The sequence below is a fragment of the Cryptomeria japonica genome, chromosome 3 (genome assembly GCF_030272615.1).
Source record: "Cryptomeria japonica chromosome 3, Sugi_1.0, whole genome shotgun sequence".
In the NCBI taxonomy this organism is placed as follows: Eukaryota; Viridiplantae; Streptophyta; class Pinopsida; order Cupressales; family Cupressaceae; genus Cryptomeria; species Cryptomeria japonica.
In genome coordinates, this window is record NC_081407.1 from 766063787 (window position 1) to 766070409 (window position 6623).

Below are 6623 nucleotides of genomic sequence, written 5' to 3' on the forward strand. Positions count from 1 at the left end.
ATATGATTATTTAGCACAATGTGTTATCCATACTAGCAAACTTTATTTATCTTTTAATCATTATCTATTATCTTAGTGCCTATCATATGTTGTTATTTGGTTTTTCATATATCATGTTTGTTTGCAACTAACATGATTTTCATGAAACATCCTAGCAACATATTTTTGAATATTTTGGACTCTTCTCTAGGGGCATCTCTGCATGGGTAGAGATTTCTTCTTCCTCCTCGAATATTTGTAATCTCTACTTTAGTTGGAATTTTGATAAAACAATTTATGCTTACTAAAGTGGTGACAAAATTTAGTGTGATAAATTACACCTTGTATAATTCTAAACTACATAAGTGCCCTCACTTTATGTTGATTGGAGTGTTGGAATGCAATGAACACTGAGAGGGAGGGGGTTTGAATCGGTGTTCATACAAAAATTTACTTTTCATAAACTTTTTCAAACTTGATTTGTTTATGAAATACAAAGCAAGAATAAATGAACAACAATATAATCAAACATACATAAGCACATGACACAAAGAAATGTCCTGAGTGGAAACCCTCCTCAGAAATACAACCACACAAAATGCCTCACTGAATTATCTAAAAATTTCTTTCTTACAATGCCTCATTGGGTGAGAACCTCATTGGTTATATAATTCCTCACTGGTAAAGATGTGCCTCACTGGCAATCACAACAACTTCTCAATCACTTTTGAATTTCATACACATAGTATCATCTCTATTTTTTCTACAACATCCTCTGATCTAACATTACTTAAGATTTAGAGGTAGAAGTCCAAGTACAACATACTGATGTGTATATATTTGTATACACAACAATATGAGATACTTTTATAATTGACCAATTTCACAGAGCACTGAATGTGCTATCAACAGATCTTTCAAGTACAAGAATATGAATGAAATACTTTTTACAATCTAAGAATAATATTTTGTTTTCTGTTCAACAATCTGCAGAATGAATTCAATGAAGTATATATAGTGATTTGCATTTTCAAAAGGAAACATAACTTCCATCCTTAACTTCCCTCTTTAACAAGTACCAGAATGATAATAATACTGCTTAATGCCTTAACAACATGATGCTTTTTTGAAATGCATCATGTGATATGAATGATAAATGAAACAATGTTCACAAACCCTTGACAAAACACAACATAGGTTCAACACAACCATAATATGATTTGCTTGTTAAAGAACATTTTACTCCATAACTGTTATCAGAAATGTAACAGAAATCTACAAACTAAAAAATGACAAACCCTTTTATTTTTCAATATTTATGTTGGGGCTACACAAAGAGTTCACATAACATAACAAAGATAACCCGACAAGACTAAACTTGGGTTCGAAGCCAAGACTACTAAACATGTTTTACATAAACTCCACTGTAGATTTAAATGGAAGTAAAAAAAAAATAGAACCCACTAATAATAAAAACAACCATAATGAACTCACACATACCCTAAACTAGGATTTAACCAAAGCCATGGAGAATTTGCAAAACAAATTTCTGAAAAATAGGGATATTAGCAACTTGCTGACATAATGAGAAACCTTTTCGAACCATAATGCTAACACATATAATAATAAATAAAGATTTTGTATAGTTAACGACATCATTGATTACAAAAGTCGAGCCCTAACAAGTTTTAATAGTAAACAAAACACAACTTTGAAATAAGCAAACAATGGAAAGGAAACACCTATAATTACTTCTGGTTTGAAAACCTCCAACTACCACCATATACAATTGCTATACCAAACTGTTCTGAAACTATTCCAAGGTGCCCGTTGAAAATACCACCATTGTTGTTGAAACCCTTACAACCATCATGCCCAAGCTTGAGAGTCCAATTTTGGCAAATAAAGAATGAAGATATAAATGAGCCCATATGATATTACCCACATATCTTCAAATAGGAATTAGATGAAAATAATTTCTATCTTGTAATTGCCTTGTCGGTGGGTACACAAAAAGTCATATTACCTAGTCACTTAGGTGACTTTAACTTTAGCATGTTACTTTAGTCACTGAGGTGACTTTAACTTTAGCCTTCCCTTAGTGATTTAGTCACTTTCATTGATCACCTCCTTTTTCCAAGGGACCTAGTCACTTATAATGCATATATATACAATTATGCCAAGGATCAACTTTTCAAGAAACGTGAACTTGAAAATAGATGTAACATGATAATTCAATTGTATATCAAATCATGACCACCAAAGTAATGCCAATCTAAAAAAAATCCTATCCATGTCATGACAATTTGATCTAACTATCTATAGGAGGATATTATATGTATTTAGTACATTTGACACTAATGCCAAAAATTCCCCTTTGTCATTGGTGTCAAATCTAAGAGTTTGACTAAAAAAATCTGAAATAATATGTATGTTGTACTTGAATGCCCATACCTATCCTGTCACTTCAGAAAAAGATGTTAGATACTGAAGCAAGGATATAATGTCATAAACAATATTGCATAAGAAAATCACAATTAATCAATGAATCACCATGCTACTGCACAAGAACTGCACACGAATATCACTAAATACTGCTCAAGATATAAATCACTGAATCACTCAATACTGCTCAAGAAATAAATCATTGAATTTCCAATGAACCGAATCAAAGGTGAACATGAAAACTAATTAAGCTGAAAACATGCACATTTCTTCCCCTTTTGACAACAATGCCAAAGGAGAGAATTTGAAACTACAAGAAGATGAAAGGAAACATATGGTGCATAAAAAATACTAGGTATAATCATGCATCAAAAATTTGCTTTAGAAGACCATGAATGTCACAAAATGCCTTAAGTGGTAAAAATATACATGATATGCTCCCCCTAACTCCATGAACCAAACTAGTTAGAAATGTCTCAATGAAGCTTTTGAACATCATAAAAGATAGGAATATTATGATTGAACAGACATGTTCATATACTGAATGTAATACAATTATTTTAACAATTGCAATATCCCTGATGGTGTCATCTAAATGATCAATTCAGTATGTTGCCCAAACAAAACATGAAAGAGTCTTTGAATACCAAATTGAGTAATATAAAATACATTTTTCCATTGTTCCATGTGATAAGATATTGAATAAAAAATTTCTTATCCCAATGATAACCATACAAGCTATCCTAAAAAACAACTTTGAAGATATAGGCTGCAAAGATACTTCCACTACATTCATATATTAGTACAAAAAAAACTTTAAGTACTGATTCTTTGTGATTTCAATGTCACACCAAATAAAAAACATGGTTTATATGAGTATATTATATAAATATCACAGTAATCAACATATATACTCATAAAAACCCTTTGAAATATGCTACAACAATCTAATGTTTAAGAATAATTTTGATCATTAACAAGAATGAGAGCTACTCAATTTTAAAGATTTAGAAGAGCAAATTGAAAGGCACTTATTTTATCAAAGTGAACTATACTATACCAAATATCAACAACACAAACTGGCAAGCACATAACTTATTGGGGTTTGTAATGTAAAATAATGACTAGTTCCCCCTTTCTTTGTAATATTACTTATGTACTTTGAAAAGATCCTCATGCAATATGCACAAGATTAGAGCCTTCATTTTTACCTCTCCAATCTTTCAAGGATTCCTGAGATAGTTTCTCCAAATGACTTGTCAAATAAAAAATGCTTCTTTCTTCACAAAGATTGTAGATATTTCCATTTATCTTGAAACCAACTGAAATAGTGTCATCAGATTTTTTGCCAATCTTACAACCTAGTGCAATGAAGTTAACATTAAGGCTACTTTCACAGATTTGACCCACACTAAGTAAATTATGAGATAATCATTCTATGTAATAGACATCATGCATCTAGATGTTATTTTCAAGCAAAGCAGTACCTTTACCTCTGATTTTGATGCACTGATTATTACCAAGTCTAACAAAACCTCCTGAAAGATCCTCATAGTAAACAAACTTGCTTCTATCACTAGTCATATGATGATAACAACCACTATCAACAATCCAAAAATTATTCCTAATAGATTTCAAAGCTGGTTCAACAATCAAAGCTTTTGCCTTTTCATTACTTCTCTTTGGTTTCTACACAAACCTGAATTTATTATTTTTGTTTGTCTTGTCTTTTTGTTTTAGGGAACATGACTTGTAGAAAGTTTCTATATGACCCAGTTCATTGCATTTATACCACTTGAGATTATTCAAGAATTTATAAAGATTTCCATTAACAAAGTTAGTTTTTCTTCTAGACATACCTTTGCATTAAATTGATTTATGTCTAAATTGTCCACAAGAAAAATGGTAACCAAAAAAATGAGAGTTAGATTTTGAAAACTTACTTTCTTTATCAACAATTTTTCCTTTTCTAGCATGATTTGAGGATTGTCCCTCCTATTCACTATTTGAGGCAAGATTCTTTTTATGTTCAACAATCTCTTCTTCTAAAGAGAAACATTACTTTTCTTTGAGATTCAATTTTTCTTGAGTCACCTCAAAAATCTTTTTATTTTCTTCAATTTGTAGTTTAAGCTCAACAATGTATTTTAAAATATCCTTTTGGTTTAGATCTCTTAGATTCATATCTTCTTTTCTTGATTCTTTAAATCTTTGAGAGAATATTTTAGTTCTCCTTCTAGATCTATTTCTATTTCTTTACTAGTTGAGACATTATCACAAATTCTCATTTCATAAGAAGCTAAGATGCCATGCATCTCATCTATAGTAAGATTATTCAGATCTCTTTCTTCTAAGGTAGAGACTTTAGAATCATATTTAGGTGTTACGGATCCCAATACCTTTTTTACAACTACCTTTTCTTCCAATGTTTCACCAAGTCCTTGGATTGAATTAACAACCTCTGAGATTCTTAAAAAGGATTCAATTATTTTCTCTTCTTCAGTCATATTAAGACTTTCAAATCTATCCCTAAAGGTTTAAAATTTTGCTTCTTTAACTTTTTCATCACCCTCATATATGTTTGAGAGTTTATCCCAAATGGCTTTTGCGTTCTTGCAATCCATTATTTTACCAAGTACATCATTTGTCAAGCCACAACAAATGGCATTTGCAGCCTTTAGATCACATACATAAGCTCTTTTCTCATGAGAGGTAGAAGGATCTTTGGTGAAAGTATATGCAGTTTCAACTACATCCCATACTTCATATCCTAGATAGGTTATATGTTTTTTCATTTTGAACTTCCAAAAAGCATAATCAGAACCATCAAATAAAGGTGCTCTAACAAAGGATAAACCCTCTTGACTAGCCATAAGTACTCCTACCAAGACACCCCTAGTTTGATCTTAAACAAGGCGTTGGATTTGATACCACTTGTTGGAATACAATGAACACTGAGCGGGGGGGGGGGTGAATCGGTGTTCAAACAAAAAGTCACTTTTCATCAAATTTTTCAAACTTGATTTGTTTATGCAATATAAAGAAAGAATAAATGAATAATATTATACTCAAACATACATAAGCACATGACACAAAGAAATGTCCTGAGTAGAAACCCTCCTAGGGAATAAAATCACTCGAAGTGTCTCATTTGCTTATTTAAAAATTTCTTTCTTACTGGCTGAGAACCTCACTAGTTACAGAATGCCTCACTAGAAAAGATATGCCTCACTGGCATTTACAACAACCTCTCAATCACTTTTGAATTTCATACACAAAGTATCATCTTTGTTTCTTTCTACAACATAGTCTGATCTCACATTACTTAATATTTAGAGGCAAAAGTCCACGTACAACATATTGATGTGTATATGTTTGTACACACAACAATATGAAATAATTTTACAATTGATCAATTTCACAGAGAATTGAATGTTCTATCAACAAATCTTTCAAATACAAGAATATGAATGAAATACTTTTTACAATTTGAGAATAATATTTCTTGTTTTGTTCAACAACCTGAAGAATAAATTCAAGGAAGTACATATAGTGATTTGTATTTTCAAACTAAAACATAAATTTCATCCTTAACCACTCTCTTTAACAAGTACCAGAATGATAATAATACTAATCAATGCCTTAACAACATAATGCTTGATTGAAATACATTATGTGATATGAATGATAACTGAAACAATGTTGACAAAACCTTGATAAAACACAACATAGATTCGACATAACCATAATATGATTTTCTTGTTAAAAAACACTTTACTCAATAACTGTTATTACAAATGTAACATAAATTTGCAAACTAAAAAATGACAAACCCTTTTATCTCTCAACAACATGTATGCTCAGGTTACACAAAGAGTTAACATAACATAACAAAGATAACCCGACAAGACTCAAATCGGGTTCAACGCCAAGACTGATAAACACGTTTTACACAAACTCCACACTAGGGTTAAATGGCAATAAAAAAAAAATTGAACCCACTAAGAACAGAAACAACTATAATGAAACTCACACAGACCCTAAACTAGGGTTTAACCAAAGACATGGAGAATTCACAATTTTTTTTTTTTAAAACTGAGATATTAACAATTTGCTGACATAATGAGAAACCTTTTTGAACCAAAATGCTAACACAGACAACAGTAAACAAAGATTTTGCATAGTTAATGACATCATTG